Raw genomic sequence first — 22,245 nt, forward strand, 5'->3', positions numbered from 1 at the left:
TTTGAAGAAGATTGAGTAAAAGAGTGTTTTGGTGGAGACGAGGGTGAATCGGAGTGCATCGCAGTGGACTCGTAACTAGGCGAGCCTCGCGCATTTGCCCCAGAGGTGGATGAAGTTGAAACAGACATTTTGAAGGAAAATATGTAAAGGAGACCTCACGAGGTTAATAGGAAGAAGGGTCCGTTGACTGGGATCATCGGAATGGAGGAGCGCCGCACGATGGAAAAGCTGAGGAAACTTGGGAGAAATTTTGAATTTGTAAAAGTGACAAATTAAGGGGGTGTGTTGTTTTATATAAGCGAGAGAATAATAATCTCAACCGTTGATCTAAAGGCGAATCGGACGGATATGATGCATCTTGGAAATTGTGAGGGCAGATGAAAAGACGTGCATGAAAATCGAGTTATGTCAGACTGATCACGTGCTCGGAATACGAAACGTTTCGAACCGTTCAAATTCCGGGGCATACGTCATCATTATATCCTCCCTATTACCCGAGAATACTAAACGACAAAATATTCTCAAGTCCAAGAGACATGAGGCCCCGGCATCTTATCTCAAGTCCGGGAGACATGAGGCCCCGATATCTTATCTCAAGCCCAGGAGACGTGAGGCCCCGACTCTCATCCCTTCCCTGGGAGAAATAAAGCCCCTGATGTCTTTATAGCTAGAATTAATCATCTCTATGTCGAAGTCCAAGACTGACTGATCGGGACAGCGAGCAAGACTCTAGCCCGACTATTTAAAGGAAGGGTGGTGATATCCCCATAAGAGCCTGGGTCATGAATGACCCGGTATATTAAATGGATAGCCCAAATCAAGGTAAATTTGCAGGAAGTGTTCATCAGAAGCCGGGCAGATGAATGTCCGAAACATCTTCTTCCCAGGTTATCAATCGGGCTCTCATACAAGTTCTCGGGAGGCATTCTACCCAGGCTACCTCGAAAATAGCACATCACTCAAGTGCACCAATATGGGTTACCTTATGCTTGACAATCATTACTGTCAGAACCACAGGAGTTTGACGTGTCAGAGAAGTTATCAGAGGTAGGGTATGGGTAGCCATCTTATCATAAGTAGAAAGTGGGTACTGAAAACGAGGTAATCATGAAATTTCCTCTTATGAATAGCATGTATGCATTTCATTTGAAGGATTCTGAACTTTTGAGCATTCACGTGTATTCACTCACATACAAATTTTTCTTCTTCATTCTTCACCTGCTAACTTAACCATTGAAGAATCTACGCCAGACACCCATCCGATGCCCATTCACGAGTTCTCTTCCTTCTTTGCAGGTTACAGTTGAATCCATATTAGAAAGATATATCTTCTTCACAAGATATACCCCCTTGCTCATTTTTCCCTTAACAAAAACTTTTATCAGATCTGGTAGATTGTCCCGATCTTGCTCACCCAATTCACCCGGATCGCATCAGGTTTGATTTTAAATTCTCAAGTCCATTGGACTGCCAAGCAAGTGTAGAAAGGATTTGGGCTGATTCCCAAGCGGACTCATGTGTTTGGTTGTTTGAGAAATAAGGTTTGGATTCAGACGTAGAATTGGATTTTAAAGTCAAGGATTTAAAATTTTTATTTGGTGTTTGGTTTGAAATTTACAAATGCTATTTAGAAATTCATTTTTTGTTTGAGAAAATTGGATTTAAATTTAGAAATTTAAAATTTTGCTAAAATAACATTTGATCTTTACATAAATAATTTTTTAGATCATATTATTCACAATTTTAAAAATTTAAAAACTTAAAATTAATCTTATCATATATTTTCATACAAAATTTCAATTATATATTTGTTATACAAACTACATGTAATAAATTAATTATTATTAGCGAAAAGAAAATAAATTATTAAAATAAAATTATCAAACATCACATCTAAGTTTTCGAATTTAAATTCAGTTAAATAAATTATTTCAAAATTAAATATTCAATCAAATCTTAATTTTGTAAATAGAAAAAAAAAATTTATTGAATTAATAATTGTTCAATCTTCATGACAACTATGAGAACAGATAGAATTCGAGTTGATTGATCACATATATATGCATCTAAACATTTATTATCAAAACAAATATTGAACTTTTAGGATATATGTAAGCATCCAAATACAAGATAGAGGAACCTTGGTCAATCTGAATTATGTCGGTGGTTTAAGGTAAAAGAGTGACTCCCAAACGCTGTTAGTGTGTGAGGATAGGATATTAATGTTGTGGTTGCTCAAAAAAGAAGGTGAATGGAAGAAAAGTGACAAATGATTCATTGAAATCCAAATCCTACCAAATTTTCTTAAATCGGTAGAGATTTGAGCAAACAGAATAAAATCATTGCAAATCCCATAGAATATTTAAAAATCGATTCCTTTTTTAAATTCCATGAGACCAAAGAGTGAAAACAGGATTCACAAATCCAAATCCCATCAAATCCAAACTTCGAAACAATGTGTAAAGGATTTTATGATATTCCATTCTTTTTTTTTTTTTTTTGCCAGATTATTTTAGCCAATAATCGGCTACGTCTCTTTTTTGTTAGAGGGCCACGGCCCATCTTCGAGAAGAAAAACCCATGTATTAATTATTATAATACATATTTCAGTAGCATATACACAAATATATCTTACAATATATATATATATATATATATATATATATATATATGTGTGTGTGTGTGTGTGTGTGTAGAGAAAAATAAACACAAGAAGTAGAAAAACAAACATAAAATAAATAATATTTTTACCATATTAGCTAGCAAAAAGAGGATATGTAAGAGGGAATAGATCCTAAATTGGGAAAAAAAACATTTTTTATCTTTCATGACAACTTCACAAAATTGATTGTTCGAGTCGCCTTTGTCCATGAATTTTCACAATATATAAAGTTTTAGATGAGAAAAGAAAATTGAAAGCTACACTGTGAAAGGAGGGACATTCTCTGTAGCTAATAGTTTCAAAATTTGTGCATATGCATTATTAATTATCATTTTTTAAAAAACCTGTACATATACATTAATAAAACCATGGAAAATTGGAAAAAAACCATGGACACAAACAAAAATATGGAACATGCCTTTGTAATAACACATAAAAATTACTGATCAATAATTACTATATTAATTCATTTCACTTTGAATGACATTTTCTGCTAATCAATCTTTTCATGAATTGCTTACAATTACAGAAATGAATCCTTGTGCTAAACTTCTAATGTTCAAAGGAAACCAAATTCATATTGGGTTGTCTATGTAAAAAAAAGAAAGAAGAAAACAACCATTCAACCTGTCGAAAGATTAAGTATGCTCGAAGATCTCGAAGAATGCAGGCTTGAGAATAATTTTGTTTCTATAAAAATGATCGGGATTTCTTTCAAAAAATCCTACATATTTGTAGTTAAATCTATCCATGAAATTATTTGACTAGGCAACAATGTATGTATAATCTCTATAAATTAGAATCTACATGCTTTTGAAATTTATATATATCTAACTAAATTAATGAATTTTTAATCGGATTCAAACTTCAAACAACATATTCGGTTGTATTTATAATATACAAAAATAAATAAATATATTAATTTGTATCAAGATTTTCTGAAATGAAATTGAAAAAACTGTAGTGAAACGCCGTCTGTGGGAATCGAACCCACGACCACATGGTTAAAAGCCATGCGCTCTACCAGCTGAGCTAAGACGGCTTAGTTAAGGCTGAGAAAGTTATTATTATTAAATTTAAATTTAGAAATGCGCATTTAATTCGATCATTCATATAAACAGAACTATTTTGTATTCTTCGATTATGTGGTACATACAAAATACACAAAGAAAAGATAGATACAGTAGTAGTTTGTTTAATTTTTCACTCCTTTTTTTTCCTTGTTTTAGGATAACGTTTATTTCTGTATATGTGTAGACTGACTACAAAACCAGTTCACTCTAAAGTGTTGCAAGGAGGATCTCATCCAGCAATCCATTCATCATGTACCTCTCCACATCCTTTATGACATCTTCCTTTTCAGGGAACATGTACATCATCTTGTTCCATTCAAAATCCCATGCGCTGTTCACGTCCGGTGCCTCATTATGGATGTCTTTGTTCGGCATGTCATATAAGGTAGCCTGCTTCATCAGTTTCACTGGCCCGATTCCCACCGTAAAGCTTTAGAATTTCTAAATCTTGGCACAGTATCTTGACCAAATCATCCAAGGACTTTGGCATAGCCTACTTCGTGTAGGGATGATATGTTACTTGATACCTCCTTGCTTTTATGTTCATTACTTCATATCCACATTCCATTATACGAGCCTCTTCTTCGCGGCTTCGTCACTTGGATCCCCAGCATGAAGAAAGCTGAAAGGTATGTTTAACTTGAACAGTGCCTCTGCAGCATTAAGGAACAGCTGACTTTTTATTAGTATCTCCTTCAGATCATTTTCACTCATCAGAGTTAATGTGTTCTGCATGTTCTGTTTTTGGCAGTCCTCTTCCCCCGAACTGCTTAGTGTTGCCGTCTGATCAGCTTCCTTTCGTAACTTGTGCAACTGATTTGATGAGTCTGTGTTCAAGTCCTTTGGCCCATGCATCATAGTGTCTACTTCTCTGACCTGGGTACCCATTTGATTCTCCAATTTCTTGGTGCTGCTACTTTTTTTCTGCACGTGCTGTTTCAAATCTTGCAACAAGTTAGCTGACTTTTTCAGTGACCTTGGCAATGTCAGAGTAGTTGTCTAACGAGCCAACTTGTGATTTGGACTTTATTGACCCTAATGTAAAATTGATCTTTATTTTAATAATATTTTATAGTTTCATCTAATTATGATTTATATATATATGCACATGCAAGCTGCATAGATAAAGTTTTTGAATATATAATAGATATCATGAGGTATGTCTCTCAATGTAAGATCACGAAACTCCTTAGGAAGCATACCATATATTCTAAATAAGTTCCTGGTTGAATCAGCCGCCTAAAATTAGGATAAAGGTCGCTCGAGTTTGAGACTAACATCTGTTATGTAAACGTCATGTTTTATTGGTATAACATAGAGATGTCCATTCATACAGATAGATGATCATTTGATGATTCACTAAACAACCTTCCATCGAACTGTCCAAGTGTTTATCATTTATCGAGTGGAATAGTACACGGTTACGATTGAACATCATTAGTCTTTTAACCCGAGACAACATAGAGGTTATATGTACTAGCATGTACTTTGATCTGTTTACCGACTCTATTGAGGGGTCATCAGGTGACAAGGTTGGGTGGAGTTTTGAAATGCGTAGGAGCAAATGCATTGTAGTCGGGGATTCACTGTTTGTCCACGGGTGAAGATATCTTATGTGATCTGATGAATTAATAATACAAGAAAATCATGGCCAGAGTAATACATGTTTATTTTGGAAAGATGTTTCCTCAGTTGCACATATCATGTAACTATTATTACTCAAAGCTATATCACATTGTTATCGAATTGATATGCAACTCTCAATATATCAATAGTTGAATATTCGATCGAGATATATGAGTTAAAAAACCGTACTGTATGCTTACTATAACTTAAGGTTAATGCAGAAACTATCAGTGATACCTAGGGGATCATGGAACGATGCTACTAGATTCTCTTACCATGATCTTATTGGTGTAATCAGACTTGAGTTCTGACATTTTTTATCAAAGGGTTGATGAAAAGAATGTGGCAAATTAGGGTAAGCCCGAATAAGAATAAATGTTATTCTGAATCACATGGAGATGTAAACCTGCAGCTAGAAGTATCCCTTAACCATTGATGATCATATTAGTATCGGATTCTACATTCTCATTGAGATAGTCAAAGTTCAAGAAATTGAATTTGGTGAATATAATTTGATGAAGATCAAACAAAATGCTTATAAATGAGTTTATAAGTTGATTGCATATGATGAAACAAGTGAAAGTAAGCTTAACTGCTAATTGAGTAAGGAGATGAGAATTACGTGTTTTGATGAGGAAGTTTACAAAACTGACAGCTGCCAGAAATGGATTAGTAGAAATTTTGATCTTCGAAATTTTTTATTTTGGTTATATGAACAAGATTTGTATCATTGATATATCAGTGTTGTCAGATCGTCGATCGTAATTATAGTTCACAATATATATATATATATATATATTATGTTGACATATAAAGAGGTGTATATAGATATATCATTCATTATCAAAAGTTTATTAATTTATGATATAATTAGTATGAGAATTTAATTAATGAAAATTAAGAGTCCTAAGGACACTAGGATTATGAATTCTAGTTACATAAGACTTGTGTATTTTAATAAATATGTTATCAAATTTTGATAACATAACATAAAACCCAAGACACAAAATACGAACATCTCTCATCCATCTCAATTCTCAATACAACTTTGGGCCATCACATATTTAGAAGAAAAAAAAATTTAGACTGAAAATGCTTCCTCAGCCGCCACCTCATTGTCGCCGTATCGACTCCGAATTTAAAATTTAGACCGACGATGCTTCCTTAGCCACCACCTTATGTCGTCGTATCGACTCCGAATTTTTGATATTCGTGTGCCCTAGTCTCAATGCAGAAAAAATGTTTGAAATCTCTATTGCGATCCAAACAAAGAACAAAGTTTTTGATCGTGAACTTAATTTGATGATCAAATGAAGAAGATAAAATATGATAAAATATTTTCTAAAACTCGAAAATAGCTTTTACTAAAATATGATAAAATATCTTCTAAAACTCGAAAATAGTGTTTCTATAATTAATTTGCGTCAAAATTCCGAATTTTTAAACTTCTGGCCGAGGGGTACACGCTTGGGCATGCAACAATCCCCTCTGGGGTGCACAGGACATGCTAGGGCGAGTGTAAACAGCAGCTGGGGCGTCTGTTTCGACCAGGGCGTGCTAGGGCGGGTGGAAACAGTCTTTGGGACGCGCTTGTCTCGGCCTGAGCATGCTTAGGCAGGTGGAAACAGCCACTGGTGCGTGCTTGCCTCGGCTTGGCAGTCAACGATCACCATAGCCCTTGGACTGGATATTCACTACCAATCATAAGATACTCATAAGATAAATTGGAAAGTTCCTCGGACACGTTCTCCGTCTTCCAGACCCGTACATGCATAATCTGGTCGCAAGATAACTTACATAACTCAAAAATAATATTTTTGCACGTTATATTTATTTAAGAACGTTGTGGACCTCATTGGATCGAGTCGATGACAGCTTGCACTCCGCTTACTCATCGTGGGACCAGACCACTTCCGACCCTTCAACGACTGATAAATAACATCCCAGACGATCCATACGACGCCTACGCAACAAAAACTCACGAACTCTAGAAGGATCTTGCGCAGAAAAATTTCAACATACAAATATATGTTTTGATTCAAATCTTTCATATATATATTTTATTTCATGCATAAATATCATCAAATAGCAGTATATAACCAGATTGACACGTAAAGAAAGATTTAGAACATGTCTCTACGTATAAAAGCTCAAATAACGAATATCGGTGCAAAAAAACGTGAAAGATGAATAGGCAACGATCACAATGCTTTTCCTTGACAAAACTTCTAAAAAAAACTCACTGAAGTATGGATGTAGAAGAGGAGAAGTGGTGGTGGCAACTAAGAAGCCAAAAACCCTAGGTTTTTTTTTTTTTTTTGTGCACGCGCACAAGTGTTTATCATTTTTAAAAAAAAAACCTTTACAAATTTAATTAAATGCTAACATAATAATTTAATTAAAACACAAAATAATTAATAAAATATTAAACATCATGCTCAAAAATTAAATCTCTTAATTTTTAAATTTGCTAATAAGATTCTCTAAAATATTTTAATTCACTTCAAATTTTAAACTTGACTTTAAAGTACTAAAGTTTATAAATCATTTAAATTAAATAATTTCTTGGCTTAAAATAAAAAAAATAATATTTAATTTTAGCACATCAATCATCTCGATCTCCTATTCCCGACCAAACACTCAATAGTCACTTGACAAACTCAACTCAAAAAATAAAATTAAATCCCATAAAATAAATATATAAATATTTTAAATAATTTAAACATGTTAACTGCACCATTTAATTCATTTAAATTAATTAACTTATTAAATACATATATTGACATTTAGACCCTATAAGAAACAATTTCCAAATATCAATGCAAAAAAAAAAAAAAAAAACCAAGAAATATGATTTAAAAGCAGAAACGAGCAGGAAAAAATTTCAAAACCGAAAACAAGAAACCGGGATCGATGAGTAAGAAAAATGAATTTGTCGTTCCTTTTTAAATTTTAAAGGACCCTCGAACTAAAAGTTCACAAAAAGAAAAATTGGCTGTCACAATATAATATACGATTATATAACATAAAGTCTGTTTAATATTGTATCATATAATATAATTTAATTTAAATAATAATTATTGCATTTTTACATATGAATTTCGTTATATTATCCATCTGCTAACCATTTATGAATGCGTTATTCAGTTTCTCTCTTGAGCTAAAACCCAATAATACTTGAACATGAAAAGTGACAAAAACTCCAAATAAAACAGAATTTCGGAGGATCATTCGAGCCCTAGGTCTTGATGTACCTAAAAATTTCAGGCAACTTAATAAAAACGGAAATATTCCGAATAATGAATAGCCAAAACAAAAGGACACGGCCACATAAATCGAAACATCGAATCATATATCAAGAAGCATATTCACCTCCAAGAACCTTGTGACGATAGCCCTGTCCACCACACCGTAAAATAACCTAAAAATAATGGCGCTTCCTCAGATCGTTTGACGACAAATTTCTGCATCATATGCAACTAGTCTAAATAATATCTTCACAAATTTCAACAGATGAACCAAGTTCTTTCTTCAAGTAGCAAACTAATATTCACCAAATATCTTTCTTTGCTCAATGGATGAGGCTGACAGTTTGAATCAGGGTAGAGAAGCAATTCAAATTCTGATCTTCCAACAACCACAACAAAAAAATCTCATAATAAACATGCACGGGTAACAGCAATTCCACCAGTACAACAACGTGAAAGCAATTCATGGCCAGGCTCCAGCAGTCAATTGGCAAGCCACGGAGTGATGATTGCTGATCTATTACAATTGACAGATGCCTCCGAAACTTTCAAGACAAAGCTTTCCTCTAATATATTCTACATTACAACATATTGACCATTGATAGCTCAGAGTGCAACAAAAGTTTCAGTGGCTTAATTGATTAGCTTAATTGATATAGCTTCTAATGTACAAAAGAAAATTCGCAGAACTTGGAAATGTATGACGAAATGTATAAACTATGATACGCAATGCCAAACATCAGAAGCATAATGTAAACACCGATGCCTATGTGTAAATCACGGACTAGTTAATCGAACAAAATTAGTTGTGGAACGGACGATGACCAACAAACACAGTTGATGTGATTACTGCAAGAAGAAAGTGTAGCAGAACTGTTTGGATTGCATGATTAACATTTACCCCATCAGGATGCCTGTAGATGGAAAACCTCATATTCCAATTTTACAGCTGAAATGGTATAAAGAAAATTTTCAAGAACTGAGAAAGTCCCACCACATTGTGATGGCTGTAACCGTACAACATCCTTCATAAATAATACTCTCATTGTTCTGAATTTGATAATAATAAGTTAAACATATCCTTCATAAATAAAGAATACTTCATTGTTCTGAATTTGATAATAATAAGTCAAACATACAAAAAGTTTCGTTTTTGTAAATCCAATTATCATAAATTTATTAGACAAAATGATTTGTGAAAATTGCAAAAAAAATTAGATGTGAACATTTTGGGCGATATATCCAACAAGATACGAAGGAAAGCTGATATATACCTTTGAATTCGTTGATACTTTGGGTGATAGAATCCTTGTTTGCTTTCTTACTTCTTTCCTCGCAAAAATTGAGATTCAGTTTGGTAATGAAAGGATTGGAATAGAGTTTGATTAGTTGTAATCAGTATCCCATTCAAGGCCAAACTGCGGTATAGATTGCCGGATACGCACCAACATCATGGAAGGAAACAAAAGCAAATGGCAAGAACAGAGAGAGAGAGAGAGAGAGAGAGAGAGAGAGAGACAACGCGCACGAGAGAGGAGAGTCGGGCAATTTCCCGTACCATCTCCCCTCCAAAACAAAAAAACATTTTTTATTGAAATCGCGACCTGCCATGCGAGCGCACCCATCATGGCAAAGGTCAAAATCGACAAGCGATCGCCTCATCTTTCTAGCAACACATAAACCACCATGTTACACGACTATTTCCTCACCATTCTTTCACAACAAATCACACAACGATGCTATTGAAGCAATAACATGCAATTAAACACAATTATTTGTTAAAAACTTTCTCAAACCGCATGGTATTCGCTATTCCACTGCATAAATCCTCCACGCAACGATTGTTTCTGAGACGGGAGAAAAAGGCTGAATCCTGTGAGAGAAGTACTGTTCAAAAACCTTGTCGTCGAACAAAGATCACCTAAGGATTTAAGATCAATCAAAACACGAAGAAAATAAGATCACGGACGTAAACTATATCAAAAAGGCAAAAATAAGATTCAAACAATCAAAAATCAAGAAATTCCGAAATGAAAACTCGCCAGAGGCCATAGACACACGATTCTGACGAATACGGCCTTTGCGGCATAAACCTTCATCAATTCAGCCATAGATAATCTCTACATAGGGTAAAAAGATATTACAAAATACAAAACAGTCATAATATACCTCCATCAAAGACCATGGATACTACGAGTAGATTCGTAAACTACCTTCATCGATCAATCGAAATCCTCCACAAATCTCCTGAGCATGATCGATCGAAATCAAGAACGGAACCGAAAGAAAGGTCCGAGAAACGGATAAAATCGTAGAAAACCATTAGTTTCAAATCCACGATCGAAACTCAGATCGTCGCACGATGCAACAGAATATGAAGAGAAATTTTCACCACAAAGAATCAACGAAGCGAAAATCTAAGAAAAAAGAGCGAGCTAAATAGCTGGTGAGGGCTTCATGACGAGGCGGCGATAATAGAAGATTGCAAGGCAGCTGATTGGGTGGTGAAAAGGACAGTATTTATTGAACGGTGCGGATAGGTTATATAGATTAATCGACGGCTGGAATTAGATCTCGGAAATTTCTAGATGCGAGTATTTGACGGGGATGAGAATTGGAAATATATAAACATATTTGCATTGTGGAAATTCCGTAAGTTTATAAAAATCATCAAATTCAAAATTTTGATGTTTTTTAATGATTTTTTCAAATGATAAATTTTTATGGATTTGATAGATTTTTATTCAATTTTACAGAATCTCACAGATTTATAAACAGAATTTTGATGACTTTTAATGATTTTTTCAAATGATAAATTTTTATGGATTTGATAGATTTTTATTCACTTTTACATAATCTCACATATTTATAAACAGATTTATGTAGATTTATGTAGGCTTTTTTGCAAGATTTTTATAGACTTTTGTGCACTTTTTTTATAAAATTTTATAAATTTTATACTTAATTATAACATATTATTTTTTATTAATTTCTTTGAATCAATAATTAATTAACATATATAACATATTCAGTTTGAAATTATTTTCAATATTTATATTAATAAATAAATTTACTTAATTAAAAGTTAAATCATTTAATCCTTATATTTGTATATATGTGGGTTTGTATACATGTTGGTAATTTTTTTAAAATACATCAATTGATCATGTATCCTTGTTTTAAAATTGATAATATACATGTGAAAATAATATTATTTAGTATTGTGTGAATATAATTTTGTATAAAAATATCATTGCTTACATACTAATTGAAAATGCTAAAATGAATTTTAAAAATCATGGTTGTTACGAGACTATTCAATTATTAAGAATTAAGCGACAGAGAGAAAATAAATAGCTTATGTATGAGTTAGAAGTTTTAAAAATTCATCCAAATCTTTGGGTTGAACCAAATAAATTTTTTACAATTTATAGTTGTACTTTAGGCTTTTTTAAGGGTATGATATTTTTAGTTTTCTATATTTTGGTTGTGTAATTATCATTTTTTATCAATATTTTCATGTTATAATCATGATAAAAAAATATTATGGTTTAAATCATTATTAACGTAAATATTAATATTAAATGTTGTTATTATTTTTGCTACATTAAAAGACTAATCTCATAATATTTATCTTAACACATTATTAAAAAAATAAAATTAAATCATTATAGGATACATAAAAAAAATTGATTATTATATGCACTGTGAATTAGAATCAATAAAAAAATATGTTGAGATCATATTAGAATTTAAAATAAGGTGAATAAACTCTTATAAAAAAAATTTAAATTTTGTGCCGTTCTTGAGAGTTTTTAGAATATTAAGAAATATTCTTGAACGACTAAATTAGATAGACCATTAAAAGGTGGGTAAGTGCAGAATGGTCTTGTTTAACTAGTAATGAACTATATTTGACAATTTAACAAGAAACAATTTCAATTTGATTTGCAAAAAAGTAAAGTGCGTAACAAAAAAAACAAAGTATTTTTATGGATATCTAGAGATAAAACTCCAACGCAACCCCTTATTTCACTTAAGAAGATTCTAATAAAAGACTTTGGTTTCACAACGTGTTAGAACATTTTATGATTCGAAATCTTGATTTTGATGCTAACAAAACTTATTATTTTGTTTTTAACTAGTTTATGTAGTGCGTAGAAAAGCTGAAACTGATCAGTTCTCGAGCTAAAAATGAAGCTATCAAGACGCCAATTGATTGCCAAAACTGAACAAGTCCAACTGATTTATCGAAAACCAATTCAACTGATTGTCCAGCTAATAGGTGGTTCAGTAGAAGACCGGCCAGCTGATGAAAAGTTCAACTGATGAAGGACTCAGCTAAACAAAACAACTGTTACGGCCAAATCAGTCCAAACGGATTTCATCAGACCAGTTCAGAGCATCAGTTGTTACTGATCAATTCACATATCACGACATGACTATCAAATGGAATCCAGCTAAGCACGAATATACAAGGTACAAGCTACAAGTTACTTCACAGACGAATGTGGTACAACAATGGATGTTGCAGCAGAGCTAAAAGAGAAAAGTTTCCAGAACAATTGTCAGAATGAAGAGACATGTCATAAGGAAGCATGCAAATACAACGGACATTATTATTGAGTCTTCATGTACGGTTAGCTAAGCGACTATAAATACCATATCAAGACCACTGAAGAATCAGCGGAACAACAACAAAATACTACTATGTGAAGAAAACAGAGGGCACGCTCATTTCGTATAAGCTTACTAGAAACAGTTAGCCCAGTTGTGTGAGAACACTTTCGTGTTATATTGATTAGACCAGTTCTCACAATTTCACACACAATCACTCACATATACAGAGAGCTGAGCTTATTGTTTAGCTGAGTGAGTCTTCACACAAAGACATTAAACATTGTGTTTGTAGTCTTGACATAAGAGACGTTAAACATAACGTGGATTTTCAGGTGCTACCTGCAATCTTGAGTGCTACGAGTTCTAGTTGGGTGCTGCCCTACTGAATTGATACAAGCCCGAACTGATCCTCTTTATTTCAGTTATTCAGTTTACACAAGCTAAAAGCTTTAAACTGTTCAGTTTTCTTAAAGAATCATTATTTCGAGTGTCTTCCAGTTGGTTTGAAAACCAAACTCGATTTAATTCGTCGGTGTATTCATTCTTAGAACACAAGCTATTGCAGCTTATGGAGAATATTGTGTTTGAAGCACTTTCAAGGGTGTCAAAACCGATCCTTCACAACGTCTTGTAACAACCCACTTCAGTTATGATTTTTCACTGCCTAGACTGAAACTTTTAGTTATCACTTTACAAATCTGGATGTTTAAGAACATATGTTCACCGGACAATACAAAAAAATCCAACGTTTGGTTTTGACAGCTTAGTTTGTTGGTGTATCATGATATGAACATTGATGATCTAATATAAATTGATAAGAATATGCTAAGTGAGCGTGTGAAGGCCCTCGAACTACTTGCTTGAAAATTTGCGGAAAATTAAAAATTTTCTTTTTAAAAGAACTTAAATGGCCTCATTCATAAAATCACTGGTGAATCAAGTTCAATATTTCAAAATATTGCAGCGGAAGAAAATCAAAGTTTGCCAACAACAACGATTTAAAAATATCCAACAACTGATAAAAATTGTTTGCGAAGAAAATAACAACTGCTGCTCTGAGGTCCTCGGGTGCCACTACTGCCGACCCAAGCTGGCTCACGGGTCCCCGCCCTCGGCCCTGGCCTCATCAGTACCTACAACAATCAAGTCTAGTGAGCCTAAAGACTCAGCATGCATAAATCGCAGGTAACGAGTAAAAATCTGAATTTAAAATATGCATGAGATAAAATATCCTGTCCTGAGGCATACTGAAAATAATCTGTACTGAGCAATTATAATACGTGCATAACTGAACTGGAAGTCACTGTAAAAATATTTGCTCCTTGGAGCCTGTACTGAAATATCTGGTAAAATTTTCTGTTGAGATTATGTTTTACGCCTGTGGCCAATGCACTAAGCTGAACTGATCGGTAACTGGCTACCGGGGAGGCTGAAACTGATCTGAGCTGGCCGGTCACTGGCGACCGGGTGGTACCATACTGAACTGATCGGTCACTGGCGACCGTATAAAATAACACTCCCACATAGTGAATGAACCACAAGACATATCGCATAAATCTCAAAAATAATTATTTTCTATTTAATGCACGTAAAATAATTAACTGGCATAATGAAAATTCCTGTAATTTTACCAACTGGATTGGATTGGATCGTTCCCAGGCTCGCTGCAACCTAACTGTGCCATGAAAAATATGCAATAGCTTAAACTTAACCAACTATGCAATTTACGTTCAAAAGATGCGACTATGACGCCTAATGACTTCGCATTTAATCATGACTCCGAGCCAACCTGAACCGACACTGAACCGACGTATAGTCATGATTAAAATACGCTGAAAAAAATCATAAAATAATGTTCCTAAAATGATAGGGTCGAAATCTAGGTGAAATGGAGGCCAAAACACGAAACGCTCTTTCGAGAGTCAATTTGGCACATTGCACCGTAAATTCTCGTACGACCTCAAAAATGATCCAAATGACGAACGGTCGAAAACATGACCTTCCCAACTCAATGAGGCACTGTCCAGTCCAAGGCCATGGGCTAAAAGCCAACCAAGAACTCAAACGACGCTTCTGAACAGCAGCATACTTGCTGTCAAAAAATACAGCAGCTGCGCACTACAAGACTTGCATTGGTTTCGAGACTATCGGCCATTAGGGGCGTGAACCACCGACCAGAGACTCTTACCAACATCCCAAGGAATGATTTGAACCATGGCTAAGGGCCCTAGGCCAGCCACAATCCGCATCACACCAAATCTTAACCGAAGGGTCCAACCGAGAGCAACGTGCATGCGTGTGTAGTGTTTATGCTATGATCGATGTCTTGCGTCGTTCCAGTGGCCATTTGATTGACCATGGCACGATCTAGACATCTAGGAGCATGATATGAACCGTGGCTAAGGGCCATAGGCCAACCAAGATCCACACCAAGCCACAAAAGAAACGAACCATATGCTGAAAAATGGAAGGGTCGAATGGGGAAAGGGGCTGTTCTTGTTGATTATTTAAAAACCGATGAGCCATGGACCAAGCCACCAAAAGGGCGACTTAGTCACGTCTTAGACATGCTAGGGAAGTGATCCAACCATGGCTATAGGCCCTTGGGGCAGCCAAGATCAGATCCAACCCCTTGACAAGAAACTGAATTTTCGAACCACATTTTTCTGCACCTAAGGGACTTGCTGTCATTCTGAATTTCCAGCAAGCATGGGGCTGGTTTGAATGGACAAACATGGTCCTAATGCATCCTACTACATGTATACAAGCCGCCTTGGGAGCCTGGAATCGAACCAATCACCTGAAACCACAAAACTCAGAAAAAACGTGAAGCTTGTCATGAAAGGGCCGAAATTCTGCATGTGTGTTCCAAAAATATTTTGACATGTATCTCGGTTTTTGCTTGCTAAAACATGATCATGTACTGAAAAATAAATGATAATATGACTTGATTGAGGTTTGAAAGAAATCTAGACATGCCTGGTTTCGTTTCGAAAGAAAACGAAAAGAAGAGACGAGACGGCGCGAAGGAGACGGAGTGGCTTGCTTCTCTACCTTTCTTGGCTCTCGATTTTTCTCCCTTTCTCCCTAGCTGCTATCCAAGTTTTTTCTACTGAAAAGGGGTCTTATTTTCGGTGGAGGTGGAGGGGGGAGTGATGGTTATGAAGGTGAGGAGAAGGGTGCACAAAAATAGGATTATATCAAGACCAAGTCCACTCCCCTTTTGAATTTGAATTTTGAATTGATATCAAATGAGTTGGTGGATGCTTCTAGGAGGTAGTGGCCGAAATTTTTCTTATTTTCTAGTCTAGGATATGTCCATTAATTAATTAAATTGTGCTCCCAAAAATCCTAGAATTATCCTACTAATTACATGCAAAAAATTGGTCAAAGTTGATGAGTTGGAAAATGAATCTTCTAGCACTAAGGGTGGCCGAAAAATGCATGATAAAATAAAGGGAAATGTTGATTATCTAGTCAACTAATAATCCTTGAAAGCCTTACTAATCCTTTAAATAATTTTAGTGAGCTAACCCCTTAATTAAATAACTTAAATGAGTTCATTTCTTAATCACCTCAAATAATTAAATTAAATCCTCAAACCTCCCTTTCTAACTTAAATGAACTTGGTTGCTAGCTAAATTAACTTCTGGAAATATTTCTCGAATCTTAAATTCTATCTCAAAACTCCAACTCCGGTCCGGCCTCACTGAAATAACTGAAATGCTAAAAATCAAACTACTGAACTGAAATAATAAAATAATTAACTTCAAACAAATGCATTTAAAATAATCATGCAATGAAGTCAATTAAATTTAAAAATCTAGAATTATGCATGGCTTATACGTCTACTGATATACGGGTTCTACAATCCTTCCCTCCTTAAATAAATTTCGTCCTCGAAATTAGAACTCACCGAATAACTCAGGGTATCGACTTCTCATCTCCGGCTCAGAATCCCACGTAGCTTCCTCCTCTGAATGGTTGAGCCATTTGACTTTGACTCGCTTAACCAACTTGTTCCGAAGTTTCTTCTCCTGTCTGTCTAAGATCTGCACGGGTCTCTCCTCATAAGATAAGTTCGGAGTAAGCTGCAACGGCTCTAAATTCAGCACATGCGAAGGATTTGCCATATACTTCCTCAGCATGGAGACGTGAAAGACATTGTGTACTCCGGCCAGATTTGGCGGAAGAGCCACACGATACGCTAGCGTCCCAACTCTGTCGAGGATCTCAAACGGTCCAATGAATCTCGGACTGAGCTTCCCTTTCTTGCCAAATCTCATGACACCCTTCATAGGTGCCACTTTCACGAAGACATGATCGCCCACTGCAAACTCTAACTCTCTCCTCCGCTGATCGGCATAACTCTTCTGTCGGCTCTGAGCAGTCCTCATCCTATCACGGATCTTGACTACTACATCTGCTGCCTGCTGAACAATCTCTGGACCCAACTCTGCTCTCTCTCCTACTTCATCCCAATGAACAGGAGATCTACACTTGCGACCATACAGCGCTTCATACGGAGCCATACCTATGGACGACTGGAAACTGTTGTTATAGGTGAACTCTACCAATGGTAAGTTCGACTCCCAACTCCCAGAGAAATCAATGACGCAAGCACGGAGAAGATCCTCTAAGATCTGAATAACTCGCTCCGACTGTCCATCTGTCTGCGGATGGAAAGCTGTGCTAAACAGCAACTTCGTACCCAAAGTCGAATGCAAACTCTTCCAAAACGAGGAAGTGAATCTGGGATCTCTGTCGGATACGATAGAAACTGGAATACCGTGGAGTCGGACTATCTCTCGGATATACAGCTCTGCATACTGAACCATGGTGAAAGTCGTCTTAATAGGCAAGAAGTGCGCTGATTTGGTAAGACGATCTACAATCACCCAGATAGCATTCGATCCTCTGGCTGACCTCGGCAATCCGGTCACAAAGTCCATGGTAATGTTCTCCCACTTCCACTCGGGAATAGGAAGAGGCTTGAGCAAACCTGCTGGTCTCTGATGCTCGGCCTTCACTAACTGGCAAGTCAGGCACTCGGATACAAAACGCCTGATGTCCTTCTTCATTCCTGGCCACCAATACAATAGCTGCAGATCTTTGTACATCTTCGTACTCCCAGGGTGAATAGAGTACGGGGACGTATGGGCCTCTGATAAGATGTCTGCTCGGATAGAATCACTGCTAGGAACCCATATCCTATCTCGGTATCTCAAAATACCGTCGCTGACTGAATACAAAACACTGCCCTTAGCTTCATCTCTCTTCTTCCACTGTGCCAACTGCTCATCTGCTGCCTGACCGCTGCGAATACGGTCAATAAGAGAGGACTGGATAGTCAAGGTAGATAAACGAGGAACTCTACCTCGAGGGTAAGTCTCAAGATCAAACCTCTGCATCTCAATCTGAAGAGGTTTCTGCATCGTCAAATGAGCCATCACTGCGACTTTCCTGCTCAAAGCATCCGCAACTACATTAGCTTTACCCGGGTGGTAGCTAAAGTCACAATCGTAGTCTTTCACAAGCTCCAACCAACGTCTCTGACGCATGTTCAGCTCCTTCTGCGTAAAGAAATACTTGAGGCTCTTATGGTCGGTAAAGATCTGACACTTCTCTCCATACAGATAGTGCCTCCAAATCTTCAAAGCAAAAACTACGGCCGCTAACTCCAGATCATGGGTAGGGTAATTCTTCTCATGAATTTTCAGCTGTCGAGAAGCATACGCTATCACTCTCCCATGCTGCATCAAAACTGCACCTAAACCAAGCTTCGAAGCATCGGTATAAAGAACAAACTCGCCGGACCCTGATGGCATGGCCAAAACTGGTGCTGAAATAAGAGCTTGCTTCAAAGTATCAAAGCTCTTCTGACACTCCTCGCTCCACACAAACTTCACATTTTTCTTTGTCAGTGCTGTGAGTGGAACGGCAATAGAGGAAAATCCTTGGATGAATTTTCTGTAATATCCTGCTAGCCCAAGGAAACTGCGGATCTCGGATGCATTCTGAGGCACAACCCAATCTCTGACTGCTACAACTTTTGCGGGGTCTACCTCAATACCACTGCTAGAAACAATGTGGCCCAAGAACGCCACCTTCTCTAACCAGAATTCGCACTTACTGAACTTTGCGAATAATTTGTGCTTCTGCAATGTCTGCAACACTGTGGTCAGATGCCTGCTGTGCTCCTCCCGATTCTTGGAGTAGACGAGAATGTCATCTATGAACACTATCACAAACTGGTCGAGGTACGGCTGAAATACGCGATTCATTAGATCCATGAAGATCGCTGGCGCATTCGTCAGACCGAACGGCATCACTAGGAACTCGTAGTGGCCATAACGAGTCCTGAAAGCTGTCTTCGAGACATCAGCATCTCTCACCCTCAACTGGTGATAACCGGAACGCAGATCTATCTTGGAGAAAATCGAAGCTCCCTGCAACTGGTCAAACAGATCCTCAATCCTCGGCAGTGGGTATTTATTCTTCACTGTAACCCTGTTCAACTCCCGGTAGTCAATGCAAAGCCTCATCGAGCCATCCTTCTTTTTCACGAATAAGACTGGCGCGCCCCATGGAGAAAAGCTCGGGCGAATGAACTCCTTGTCAAGAAGTTCTTGGATCTGCTTCTTAAGCTCTGCCATCTCTGTCGGTGCTAGACGGTACGGTGCTTTGGATATCGGAGCCGTACCTGGCATAAGCTCAACGGAAAACTCCACCTCTCTCTCTGGTGGCATACCAGAGACGTCTTCGGGAAAAACGTCTAAGAAATCTCTAACAATCGGAACATCTGAGGCTGACTGGCTGGGTTCCTCGGGGACAGATAAAAGGGTTGCTAGAAATGCCCGACACCCTCTATGCATGAGCTTCCTAGCCTGAACATAAGGAATAATGCGCGGTAAAGGAAAGTACCTGTCCGGCTCAAATAAGAACTGCTCCATTCCAGGCGGTCGGACAAGAACGGATCTCCGCTGGAAGTCTATCAACACTCTGTTCCTCAATAGCCAGTCCATCCCTAGGATGATGTCAAATTCCGGCATCGGTAGCACAATCAGATCCGCATAAACAAGATTACCGTGCAGCTCAAGGTCTATATCTCGGATAACATTGGTGGCTGCCATCTCCTCGCCTGACGGCAACACTACTGAAAAGGCTGTATCTAGCCCAATGGTCTGGATCTTGAGAAAGTTTGCAAAGACCTCCGAAATAAATGAGTGAGTGGCCCCTGAATCTATCAAGGCCTTGGTAGCGGAACCAGATATAAAAATTCTCCCTGAAAGAGCGGAGCTCTAAGTTGAATCCCACTACAAGATCTAAACTTATAGACACGCAAAGGTCTAGGTTCCTCTAGCTTAATTTCCCCGAAATAAATCTGAGTAGAGCATGCAATCCTATAACAGTTCTAAGTTCAAAATCTAAATCCCGATTCCCAAAATGTTGAAAGTCGAAGAATAACTTAAAGTTTAAAGGTACCTGTCAACAACATAGTCTCCGGGTTGGCTTCCGCGGCATGGAGAGCAAAAACTCTGCCTTGGGTAGGCAGATTCCTCTGAGGGCACTGCAGCAACATGTGGTCTGGACTGCCACACTTAAAACACTTTCCTGAGCCAGCCATACATGCTCCAGGATGGCGACGTGAGCACCTGGGACAGACTGGGTGCTCCTGAGTCCTCGGGGCTGGGCGTCCCCGCTGCTGCTGCTGCTGCTGCTGGCCTCGGTTCCTGGGCGGTCCATGAAAAGGCCTCTTATTCTGCTGCTGATGCTGATGAGGAGGAGGGCGGTGCGGTGCCTGGATTGGGCGCTTGCCCTGGCGATCCCTCTCGATATCCCGCAGATCCTGCTCTGCGGCTAAGGCCTTGGAGACGGCAACCTCATAAGTAGCAGGGTCAGATACCCTAACATCCCGGCGCAAGATCGGCCGTAAACCCACCAGGAAGTGCATCAGCTTGGCTCTGGCATCATTCGCTATCAGGGGCACAAAGTGACAGCCCCTCTCGAACTTACGGATAAACTCCGTAACCGACATATCCCCCTGTCTCAGACTCATGAACTCGGTGGTCAGCCTGGTGCGAACCTCCTCAGCAAAATACTTGGAGTAGAAAACCTCCGTAAAGCGGGTCCAAGAAAGTGTAGCCAATGTCAGGGCTACCGAAGCTCCTTCCCACCATAAGCGGGCGTCTCCAGTGAACAGGTAGGTGGCACATCGGACTCGGTCTGCGTCCCCCAGCTCTATAAAATCGAAGATCACCTCGAGGGATTTGATCCATCCCTCGGCAACCATGGGGTCAGATGCCCCAGAGAATTCCTTCGGGCGCATCTTCATGAATCGCTCATACACTGCCTCGGGCCCTGTCGGCCTGGCTGCGGCTGCGGCTACGGCTGCGGCATTGCCCCCCGCAAACTATGCGAAGAACTGTGCCATCCCAGCTAACATCTGGGCACTCATGTCCGGTGGTGGCGGTGGAGGGGGTGGTAGGTCTCCCTCCGGTCTATGCTCCTCTCTGTCCTCTCGGCGAGGCTCCACCTCTCTGTTGCGCTCTAAAATGCGTCTAGGGGGCATACTGTTTCAACATAACCCATACGTAACTAACATGCATAATTCCATAATTCATTTTGAATGAACTCTGAAATACTGAAAATCTGGAAGCATGCTGACAAAATAATTCATGCTATAACTGAAATGCTGAACAAAATGCTGAACTGAAAAAAAACTTACAGACCAAAGGCGTGGCTTCGTGAGCTTCTCGCGGTCAGTAGTAGTGAAACCCTATACAGAACCACCGCTCTGATACCAACTGTGAAGGCCCTCGAACTACTTGCTTGAAAATTTGCGGAAAATTAAAAATTTTCTTTTTAAAAGAACTTAAATGGCCTCATTCATAAAATCACTGGTGAATCAAGTTCAATATTTCAAAATATTGCAGCGGAAGAAAATCAAAGTTTGCCAACAACAACGATTTAAAAATATCCAACAACTGATAAAAATTGTTTGCGAAGAAAATAA

General features: G+C 37.7%; 1 long non-coding RNA gene and 1 other non-coding gene across 4 annotated transcripts; both read right to left on the reverse strand.

The window, feature by feature from the left end:
- Positions 1 to 3,631: 3,631 nt before the first annotated feature.
- On the reverse strand, positions 3,632 to 3,704 carry TRNAK-UUU (transfer RNA lysine (anticodon UUU)). The gene has a single exon. It is a non-coding gene; the product is annotated as a tRNA-Lys (tRNA).
- A 3,193-nt stretch (positions 3,705 to 6,897) lies between these two features.
- Positions 6,898 to 11,123, reverse strand: LOC142547241 (uncharacterized). Of its 3 annotated transcripts, XR_012820628.1 has the most exons (4): positions 10,823 to 11,053; positions 8,734 to 10,729; positions 7,213 to 7,324; positions 6,898 to 7,138 (listed from the first exon to the last, which is right to left on the reverse strand). It is a non-coding gene; the product is annotated as an uncharacterized LOC142547241 (long non-coding RNA). The 3 variants fall into 3 exon arrangements; XR_012820630.1 differs by lacking the exons at positions 6,898 to 7,138; positions 7,213 to 7,324 and having other exon boundaries at positions 8,509 to 9,650; positions 9,710 to 10,729; positions 10,823 to 11,123; XR_012820629.1 differs by lacking the exons at positions 6,898 to 7,138; positions 7,213 to 7,324 and adding an exon at positions 8,509 to 8,615.
- Between the last annotated feature and the right edge of the window lie 11,122 nt (positions 11,124 to 22,245).

The sequence above is a fragment of the Primulina tabacum genome, chromosome 5 (assembly GCF_025594145.1).
Source record: "Primulina tabacum isolate GXHZ01 chromosome 5, ASM2559414v2, whole genome shotgun sequence".
Lineage (NCBI taxonomy): Eukaryota > Viridiplantae > Streptophyta > Magnoliopsida > Lamiales > Gesneriaceae > Primulina > Primulina tabacum.